Here is an 11,027-nt window from a genome sequence, read left to right on the forward strand (position 1 = left end):
ACCATCCATCTGTCGTGTGTGAGTGTGTGTGTCTGTGTGTGTGTGTGTGTGTGTGTGTGTGTCTGTGTGTGTTGGGGGGGCTCTGGCACCTGAGGAGTTAAAATGACAGAGGCGGTGCGGGCGGTGGGTGGTGAAACACGCAGGCTGGGAGGAGGGGAGACAACGGGGCTGGGGAGGTTGAGAACGAGGTGGGGAAGTGGGGGGCGGGGGGCGCGCGGGGAGCGCAGAGGGCCTGCTGCGTGCAATTACAAATGAGCCGCGAGCAGAGCGAGCGAGCCACAGTCGCTGTCCCGCCTGCCTCCAGACGAGGAGTGCGAAGGAGGAGCCGAGCCCTCGGGTTGGAGGGATCCGGGAGGAGCGGGAAGCCCCGAGCAGGGCGAGGGGAGCGGGCGGCCAGGACGAGCAGGGGCCGTTATTCTGCCGTTGCTCTCACTACCTCCCCCCAGCCCGCCCCCAGACCCTGCTCCCGAGCAAACTCCGTCCCCGAGCTGGGGCCGGGACCACAACCCCGCGTCCTCGTGGCTGGATGCAAAGCGGGTGGGGGCGGGGGAGCCGAGCGGAGCCCGATCCCCAGCCTGGAGCTGCGGGCTGCAGCCGATGTGCGTGCGTGCCCGTGGCGGGCGGCAGACGGGCGGATGACGGCGCTGCCCCGAGCCAGCGCGGCGGCGTTCCCAGGGTGAGTCCGCCCGGCTGGGGCGCTGCGCTGCTGCCGCTGCCGCCGCTGGGCGAGGGCGAGGGCGGGGGGCGGCCGGGGGCTCGGCATCTTGCAGCTCCAGCTGGGGCTAGCTGCGGGGAAGCGCAGCCGGGGAGCCGTAGGGCGGGATCGGCAGGACTTGGATTCGGGGACTGAGACGGCCGAGACCTCTGGGGGTAGGGGAGCTGGGAGTGCCCGTGCCCCTCACCCTCCGGGATCCGGGCCCCTGCGGACGGGGATGCTGATGGGCAGCTGGGGATGATGCTTGGAGGAGGGAAGGATGACTCGGGAGGGGGGAGGGGGAGAGGGAAAAGAGAAGCTGGTGGCAGGAGAGGAATAAAAAGCAGGCTCCAAGCTGCACAGACATTGACTGGGGGCTTGGCGAGGAGATTGCGCCGGGGGTGGGGTAGGGGAGATCTCTTGTTCTCTTGGATTAATTAACCCTCTGAAGTCTGAAACCTCCACAAACTGTTGCTTGGTTGGAAAGGGCTATCTGGACATTTGAAGGCATTAAGGGGGAACCTAGGGGAATAATGAGGAAGCTTGAAACAGCAGAAATGGACCACACTGGGAGGCGTCTTTTGGGCTTTCAACTGTCCTGGTTCTCAAGTGCCCGTGGAAAGAAGCAAAATGGCCTGTGTATTGGTATCTGCCCTGGGCTGCCTAGAGAGAGGTTCCCCCTCAGGCATGGGGCAGCCCCAGGAGACGGGGTTGGTGGTGGTGGGGTAGATGTGCTGTGTGTATGGCCTGGGAGAGGCCCTTCTTCTCCGACGAGGGGCACTTCCTTTGCAGGAGGGCATAGAGGCCAGATGCCAGCCAGCAAAGGACCACCCTCCGGAGCTGGGTATTCTTGCACCCAGACGCTAGGGAGATGGGAAGCAAGCCAGCTACAGGTGGTCCATCTGCCCTATGAGAGAGGGCGTCTTCTGACTTCCTCACTTGGAGGGAGAGGAGCTAGCTCTGTTGGGAGGAGCCCGGGTTCAGGCTGGACTGAGAGGGAGCCAGGTACTGGGGGTTAGAAAGTCCAAGGGACAGGGCCTGAGTGGATTGTGACCCCAATTCTTCCTTCTGACTCTGCTTCTACCCATCCTCCCTGGACCAAAATAAGCAAGGAGACTGTCAGCTGGGCTTTATGCTCTGTTCCTCAGGCTGCCTGCCGCAGCAGTTCCCATCTGTTGGAGCCAACGCAGCTTCTAATTGGGTGGCTGGCAGGGTCGGGAAGGAGTGAGGAGGAGGGGGAAGGGGACCTGAACACAGCTCTCATCTCTCAGAGATGAATGTGTCCCTTACATGGATGGGCACACCTCCCCACCGGAGAACCCCAAAAGGCGAGGTCAGTGTAACCACCACCTTTTCCTAATATGGAGATAGACAACATCTCTCACCACCACCATCCTCACTAGTCTGCACACACTGAGACTCCTCGGGGTTCCTGGGTCCTGTGTCAGGCTCAATCTCCCCTTTTATCTTCTTGCCCCCTTCTTGCCTCCCCTTTTCCTGAACTAATGAGCAAAGGTCAACTCTCACAGGTCCCTCTGGAAGTTAGTGCCCACATTGAGGAGGGGGGCTGTACACAGGGCACTGGGGTTCCCTTTGCCTATGGGCAGTACTGTGCCCATACCAGGAAAAGTCACAAATGAGTAATCTGACCTGCTTTCATGCCCAGGAGGCTTGATCAGTAAAAACATGGAGGGAGAGGAACAGAAGCAGGAATGCAAGCCTCAGCTGGCAGAATCCAGGAGTGAGGTGGTAGCATCAGACCAGCTACCATCAAGTTCTGGATATTTGCAAGTCTTAGGCCTGTCAGCCCCTGGAAGAAAACTGCTAACTGCTGAAGGGGAAAGGACTTCTCTATTTCCTGACTTGGAGGAGGAGACTTTAGCCTAGGCTAGGATGCCAAGTGAGGTGGGCGTTTAGTTCTTTGAAGCTATAATCCTTCTGAGGACAGAAATGGGGATTTGGATCTCTGTGTCTTAAATATTAAGAATTACTGAGCTTTGGGCTCCTGAAAACCTCTGTCTCAGCATCCTTTCTATCCCCATGGATTGAAGAGGACCCTAAATGAATAAGAAAACTCAGATTACAGCTTGGGTAAAGTTCATTCAGGTTGAAAACAGTACTTTTCATTTCTCAGTCTCCTGATCTGTCTTCTTTCTCCCATCTCCAATCTGTTCCTTTGTTTTTCTCTGTCCCTTCACCTCTTCTTTCCCTTTCTCCCTTCCACCTTACTGGTTCATATATCTTCCCTTTCCCTGAAGCTTTACTTACTTTATTTCTGCTCCAGAGTTCTCCTTCATCCTCTCTCTTCTGCAAAGTGCAGATTGAACCACAGACCAGTCATGGAAACGATGCTTCCCCAAACATCCCGACTGTTGACTTTGCCGACTTTCCTTTGTTAGAAAGACCCTGTATTTCCTTGAACTCTTTCTGCTCCATCTCTGCTACTTACCTACAGCTTTTGCAACTTGCTTCATTTGGAAACAAACAAACACAATTCATTGGCTTTTTAAAATTCATTTTTTTTTACCCCTATTTCCATCTGCTTCCTTCTCCCAAGCAGTTCCATGCCAGTATCTGGGCTTCTGGGCAACTCTTGTTATACCCATAAACCTCTTAAGACTCCCAGGAGAAGGAGAGAGAAAGCATTGGAAAAAAAGATAGAGCATGGTTCTTATTACAACATCTGGGTTGTTTTTTGACAGGGGACTAGTCGCTGCGCAACCTGAGAGATCTCAAAAAAAATTGTCCCCTTCAGAAGCTTTGCTACTAGGTAACTAGGAGCCAATCTTTTTACCTCTTTTCCTCAAAATCAGAAGTGGGGGGAAGGATAGATAAGAACTATAGGATCCTTTCACTCTAAAAAAAATTTTTTAATTTAAAATTTAGACTCCACTGAAGGTTTTCTGATTCAGAATCGAGGAGACAGTAGTGAGGTGTAAGAGGGAGAGTTTCAGATAGCTATAGGAGGACTGGTCCAGAGGGTGGCTTGTCTGGATATGGATAGAGCCTGGGTATGATATGCACCAGAATTGGTAGCCATCCAGCCACACCTTCTATCTAAAACCACCCTGTTCCCTCCAGCCCTTAGCTATTGCTTTCTCCTCTGAACTCATGGCATCGGGTGTCATAAGGCACTTAACAAACATGCTACCTTGTGATGGCTGCTGTTTCCTGTTATTAGTTAACTTGTTTTATTATTTATTTCTCCATATGTGTGCCTTGCCACCCAGATTTAGCTCTTCAAGGTCAAAGACTGTGTGCTATTCTTTTCTGTGTCTTCCAGAGCACCCAAGATACTGATAGGACACTGTAGGAACTCAATAAATATTTATTTGAGTGACTAAGTTCTTTTAGCTGCCTAGGAATCAGAGAAGGTTCCTAGAGAGGTTGTCACCTGAGTAAATTATGAACAAGGCAAGGTAGGGAAGATAGTGGACAAGAGAAGCTAATGTTTACCCATCCCAGCGCTAACTTGTAGGTAACATGCACCATTCATTTGTTTATCAAATCATGCAGGCCCACTGTGTGCAAGATGGTCCCTGTGGACAAAAAAAAATAACTAAGGCTTGATTACTGCATACCATAAGATCTAGTAGGAATACAAGGATATGTAGGTAACTAAATATAATTGAAAATGTGATAAATTGGATAGAAGAGGTGCAAACAGAATCAGAGAATTTAAGAATTGTTGTGAGACATTTTAGAAGTAGAGATCACTTGAAAAGGCCACTTTTAGTAGTACGAATTAAAGCTTGCATACCCAGTTCTGTTCCTCTCCTTCCATCGATTTACTAACTAATGCTCCTGGGCAGAAAAGCAGGTTACTTCCTCACCTATAGCTTTTCCTGGTACAGGCATGGTATTGTCCACAGGCAAAGGGAACCCCAATGCCCTGCATCCAATCCCCTCCTGCATGCTGGCATTAACTTCCAGAGGGACCTATGAAGGATACCCCTGCCCACTAGCTCAGAACAAGGGAGAGTATTATGCCCCCCAACTTTCTCCAGCAAGAAAGTAAAAGGAGAGATTAAGTAAGACCTGGAACCCCAGGAGCCAGACTAGGGAGAATGATGGTGGAGATAGACACTGCCCATCTCCATACTGGGAATCCACCTAGTCCAGCCCAGATCTGAAAGGAATCTCCACTAAAATCTCCCTAACAAGCGGTCAGCTTTTGCTCGAAGACTTTCAAGGATGGAAAAGCTAATCTCCAGAGGCAGCAGCCAATTTTTTTTTTTGGACAGAGTTAATTGTTTTTCCTGCCATCAAGTCTGAATATGCTTCATTGCTCTTAGTTTGAGTAAGTCTAATCCCCCTTGCCCTGGAATGGTCCTTAACTGAAGACAGCTATCTCACATCCTCCTTTGAGTCTTCTCCTGGCTAAATATCCCCAGCTCCTTCAGTTTCTGACACAGACAAGAGATTCAGACCCTTCCCCATCCCAGTGGTTATGGAGAAGAAATGGGATTTGTTTGGTCTCAGACATTAGGATTTGGGGAAGGGGGAGAGAGACAGTACAGAGAGGCAGATTTTACTGAAAGAAAAAACTGCCCCAAGGGGGAGAACTGTGGAAGAGTAGAGTTGTTCTCCATTGCTAGAAGTCTTAAATTGGAAGCTGCGTATCTATCTGTTTGGAACACCATAAAAGCTAACCATTTTTGTGGTCCAGTCACATCTGACTCTTCATAACCCATTTGGGGTTTTCTTGGCAGAGACACTGGAGTGGTTTGCCATTTCCTTCTTCAGTTCATTTTACAGATGAGGAAACTCAGGGAAATAGGGTGAAGTGACTTGTCCAGGTTCACACAGCTAATATGGGCAGTACTGTGCCCGTACCAGGAAAAGTCATATCTGAGGCTGGATTTGAATTCAGGACTTCATAATTCCAAGCCAGTGCCTTTTCTACTGTGCCACCTAGTGGCCCAAGAGTTAATATAGCTATCATTTATATAATGTTTTAAGATTTGCAAAACATTTTACAAATACTTCATTTTATTTTCATAACAATATCTGGGAGGTGAGTATTATTATTATTATTATTTCCATTTTACAGTTAAGAAAACTGATGGTAGGCAGAAGTTAAATGATTTGCCCTGGATCACACAGGTGGTAAGTGTTGGAAGTTGGATTTGAACTCGGATTTGGTGCTCTCATCATTGTACAGAAGAGATCCTTGCTCATGTGGAAGTTACACTAAATAACTTCTAAGGGTCCTTTTCCTCTCTGAGAGTCTATGATTTCCTAATTCTAAAGTAGAGAAATAGATAAAGGAATAGAAGCTGAGGGAAGGGGGAGGGAAAGAAAAACAATAGTGAAAAATAAAGGAAATATACATTTATTAAGCTCTTATTATGTGCCAGGCTGAGTGCTTTATGAATATTATCTTTTTTGCCCTTACAATAACTCATGAGGCAGGAATATTGTCCCCATTTTACAGATGAGAAAACTGAGGCAGATAGAGGTGACTCACTTAGGATCACAAACTTCGTATCTGAATGAAGCTAGATCTGAATTCCTGATTGCAGGCCCAGTATTCTCCTCATTATGCCCCCACTGAGGAAGAGATAGAAAGAGCAAAACTGAAGTTGGTGGGGGGAAGTAAGGGGCTAAATAATACAAATAAGGAAATAAGATTTAGCAAAATGTCAGAGAAGTCAAAAAGAAAAGGGGCAGGAGGCAGAGAAGGGGTGAAAGCCTATCTTTGAGATAGAATATAACAGAGAACAAATAAAATTGTACCAGACTTTCTGAGAACTGGAATGCTTCTAGCCTTAGCTTTATTTCCCCAGCAATGTAGTACAGTGCCTGGTAAACAACAAGGGTTTAATAAGTGCTTCTTGCTTCCTTGTTTGGTTCTGTTTTGCTCCTCGCAGCTTTTTAAAGTTGTGGAATAGTAACTGAGTGCTTACAACCTGCCGCACCGTGTATGACAAATTGTTTTTCATATACAGTTGATGATATTTTTCTCCTTCCATTTGCCATCAGTAGGATGTGAGCTTTGAGCTGTTTTTTTTTTTTCCCATGGCAGTGATGGGTGGGCCTAAGCCATCCATACACTAATGGGCTGACTGAGGGCATGATCTTTGGTCATGAAGCAGTTTTTTATCTGTGCAAAAACAAAAACAAAACAAAAAAAAAAAAACAACCTGGTCCCTATAGGAATGGAAATTGTGACCTTGGTCTCATTAGCATAGTGTTCTAACCAGCTTAAAAAACAAATGGGCACTGTACCAAAGCCAGACATAGCGTAACCCCTGTCCACTGGCTGCTGACATTCCAACAGGGCCAGCAGAGAAGCAGCCATTTAGAAGGCTTACTCTTTGAATTAAATTTGGACTTGAGGTTTTCTTCTCCCTCCCCAGTTGGATAGGCTTGAAGCAAGTTCCTTGGAGGAAGAACAGGTTGAGATTAGTGGAGAGCTACATGGTGAATTCGGTGGAAGGGTCCTGACCCAGAGTCAGGAAATCTGAATTCAATCCAGCCTCAGATACCTACTACTTGAGGGACAGTAGGCAAATCACTTAAGCCCATTTACCTCAGTTTCCTCATCAGTAAAACCAGTTGCAGAAGGAAATGGCAAATCACTCTGATGTCTTTGCCAAGAAAATCCCCAAATGGGGTCATGAAGTCGGACATGACTGACATGACTGAATGCAACAACAAATATCTCTTAAGCCCTGACTCTACAATGCCATAGGAGTTAAGGCACTGAACAAATATCTCTCAAGTCCTGACTCTCCAGTGCTATAGGAGTTAAGGCACTGATTCTGAATTTTAGATTCTCCCCACTATGCTCCAGACCGAGCCTAAGAGTCCTTGAGGAGATAGGGCCATCTGAAGGTCATCATCTCTCTTCTCCCTTTCTCCAGGAGGAAGCTTCCTCCTTACAGGCAGATAATTGTCTTTCTCCTTCTTGGAGGTCTGTGGGGTGGAAGATGCTATAAATTCCTGCTGTCACCTAGTCCAGAAATTTACAAGCTTAGTTGAGAGAATTTTTCCTCCTATCTTGCCCAAACCCCTTTGGGTGCACGTGAGAGATCATCGAGTTATGGGATTTTAGTATTAGAGACCATCTCATCCAACCTTCTCTTTCTACATATACAGAAAATGAGACCAAGAGGGAAAGTTCATACAAACCAGACACATTCTCAGAGCATGAGACCAAATACAGATAAATAACTTGGGGACAAATTTGTAAGGGTTGGGGGTCACTTTGGGTTTCAGGCTCAACAAAATACCAGGCTCATTGTCTTGGGGCAAAGAAGTGGAATTTTTTCATTTTTACACATGTCTCAAAAGTCAGATCCTTCAGGAAGAATATTATGAAGAGAAAAGGGCAAAAATTGTTAGGCATCTCGCTTTTCCTTAGGTCCCCCAGGAACAGTAGGTCTGTCTAATCTGATGCTTTCAAGACAAAAAAAAGGGGGGGGGTTGGAGAGAAAGGAGGAAGAGGGAAGAAAGGCAGCCAACAGGAAAGGTTATGTTTCTTTAAAGTGGCTCTCAAAATGAGCCTTCAGAGAGGAGTGATAAAAGCGAAAAACTTTGGTCTAAAAGAGCGGAGGAGGTGAGAATGTTCACAGGAGGGTGACCGATGGGGGGTGGGGGAGAGAGGGGTGTCCAATGCCAGGGAGTGCTGGAGTTAGCCATTGAGGGTTTTTCAGCCCTTCTGGCTTCTGTACATAGAATTTAATAATCAGAAGGCACTCTAGCTTTGGGTCTCCACCGGCCCCTGTGGGATCTTGTCCATTGCCATCAAGGAGAAAAGTCTAGAATCCTAGAACTGGATGAGAGCTGAAGCAGCAAGTTGATACAGTGGATCAGAACTCAGAACTCAGGACTCCCAACTGAGTTCAAATCCAGCCTTAAATGCTTGTTAGCTCAGTGACCCTCAGCTTAACCACTTAGCCTCTCTTTACCTCAGTTTCCTTGATTGTAAAATGGGAATACTAATGCATTTAATCTCCCAGAGTTATTGTGAGGATGAAATAAAATACTAACAAAGGATTCAGCATTGTGCCTGCCATATAGTAGATGCTTAATAATTGCTTGTTTCCTTGCCTCTAAATAGGACTGCTTCCTCATTTATCTCCAGGTGTGCTATGGAGATTGAGGACTCTTGTTCTCTAAGATCTTTGAAATCCTCTTTAATTAAAATTTTTTTAAATAAATGAAAATCTGCCTTTTTTCTTTCCCACCTGTCCTCCCAGCCCCAACTTCTACATAAAAGGGGGAAAAAACCTGTTGTGAACATTTAACAGCCAAATAAAACAAATTCCTAGTGGTGATGTACAGAAAAATGCACTCTGACCTTGAAAATGAGATTATTTCCTCAATTCTTTTCAACATATTTAAGCACTTGCTACATGCTAGATACTATGTTAGGGCTGAGGATACAAAGACAATGCAGGGCAGTCCTGCCCTCAAACAACTTACATTCTTCTGAAATCCACACTCAGGAAGAATCCAATTTGGGGGGATACTACAGTCCTCCAAAAGAGAAAGCCATGATTTCTTTTGTCTGCATCAGTGCTCTGGGGGGGATACAGAACTGTACGTCATAGGTCATGTCTTGAGGGATTTATGAAGTGGCGGGAAAGAGAAAATCTTTACTTATGTGAGACTGCAGCCAAATAATACATATGATTATAGTATAGCATAGTATAGACGTTCCCAGAATTCAGAGAAGGGAGAGATCAGTGTGGGTTAGAGTATCAGAGAAAGCATCATGAAGGACATAAACCTTGAAGGAGGACTTGGATAGTCAAAGAAAAGCCAGAAGGGTACTTGGGATGAGGAAAGAGCAGGAACAAAGGCTGGAGGGAAACATGGGTATGATCTGTGTGAGGAACAATCAGGAGACGGGTTCAGCAGAGCAGAGGGTCCGTGTTGGGGAACCCAGGGAATTTAAGCATCAAATGAGATAATGTATGTAAAAAGTGCTTTGTCAGCCTTAAAGCAGCATATGTGTGAGTGGCAGTTACATTATTTGTAATGATTAAGGCTGGATGGACTGGGTGGGACTGCGTCATAGAAGGTTGAGAGGTCTTGCTCTGCCCTCCGAGGAGTTGGAGAGCCAGCCATCACCCTTTGTAAAATAACCCTTCAGAGACCCAGAGAGCTTATTAAACGCCACCCCCACCCCCTCCCGTGTTTCTTTTTGCCAGACCAAATGATTCCTGTTCTTTTAACCTCTCTTCCTCAGTCCCATTTTCCAGCACTCTAATCATTTCCATAATTCTCCTTTAGGACCATCTCTATTGCTGCCTTAATGGGTTGCTGTCTGCTCCACGCCTCTCTCTCCCCTTGAGCCAAAGCTCACCTCTTCGGGCTCCAGACCTCCAGAGTTCCCTGGGGAAGCATTTTGATGCCAAATAGCCACACTGCTTCTCTCTCACCCTATCTCCTTTCCTGTCACTTCCACAGAGTTCCTCCTTGGCCGTTAAGTCCCAGGGCCAGTCAGACAGTTCGATTTTAAATGAACTAGAAATGAATTCACTGAGAATGAATAGACCCCTTCACCCATGAAGGGCAAACCCCTTCCTTCTCATGGGGGAATCAGTACTAGCAACTCCAGCTCATGGACTTGGGCTGTCCCTGGGGCTGGGCTGGGGAGGTTCAGTCAGAGACCAGACTGACTTTGCCACCTTTGGCTCCAGATCACTCACTTCCTTTCTCTGGATCCAGACAGGTGCCTAGGAGTTGGCTGAGCCGAGGTCACGATATAGCATTGGTCTCTTGGGACATCTGGAGAACATCAGAATTATCAAGCAGATAGGAGGCAAAGGGGCTTATTGTCCCCATAGCTTTTCTTAATGAGCCCCATCTCTTATTTTGCCTTATATAGAGAAGGCAGCGAACACAAGCAGAGAGATCTCATCTACTCCAGCCTTCTCTTAAACACCTTCAGTGATAGAGAACTCACTAGCAATATTGGATTTGGAAACAAATCATCTAGGTTTATATCCTGGATCTGCCTATCTGTTGATTTTGTTCATTTCTCTGTGCCTCAGCTTCCTCAACTGTAAAATGAAAAATTACACCAGATGACCTCTGAAGTCCCTTCCAACTCCATATCAATAATCCTGTGATCTCATAGAACAGACATTTCCACTTTTAGTCAATCCTAGTAGATTGTGTCTATCTCCCATTTTTGTTTCTCCAGCACTTAGCACATAGTAGGGACTTGATAAATGTTTATCAGTTTGTTGATTCTGTTGTTAGGAAATTTTTCTTGTATGCAAATGAAAATGTCTTTCCTTGCAGCAATCAGTCAGTTAATAGTTATCATCCATTGCTTTTCTTTCTACCCTTTAGGGCCAAGCAGAACTAACTA

At 46.7% G+C, this 11,027-nt stretch overlaps 1 protein-coding gene across 1 annotated transcript in view; it reads left to right on the forward strand.

The window, feature by feature from the left end:
• Positions 1 to 234: 234 nt before the first annotated feature.
• LRRN2 (leucine rich repeat neuronal 2) overlaps positions 235 to 11,027 on the forward strand; it is a 106,291-nt gene continuing 95,498 nt past the window's right edge. The window contains exon 1 of the mRNA XM_051998555.1: positions 235 to 676. The gene's annotated coding sequence lies outside the window, so the exon portion shown is untranslated. The remainder of the gene's footprint in view (positions 677 to 11,027) is intronic.

Source organism: Antechinus flavipes, chromosome 4, assembly GCF_016432865.1.
Source record: "Antechinus flavipes isolate AdamAnt ecotype Samford, QLD, Australia chromosome 4, AdamAnt_v2, whole genome shotgun sequence".
NCBI lineage: Eukaryota > Metazoa > Chordata > Mammalia > Dasyuromorphia > Dasyuridae > Antechinus > Antechinus flavipes.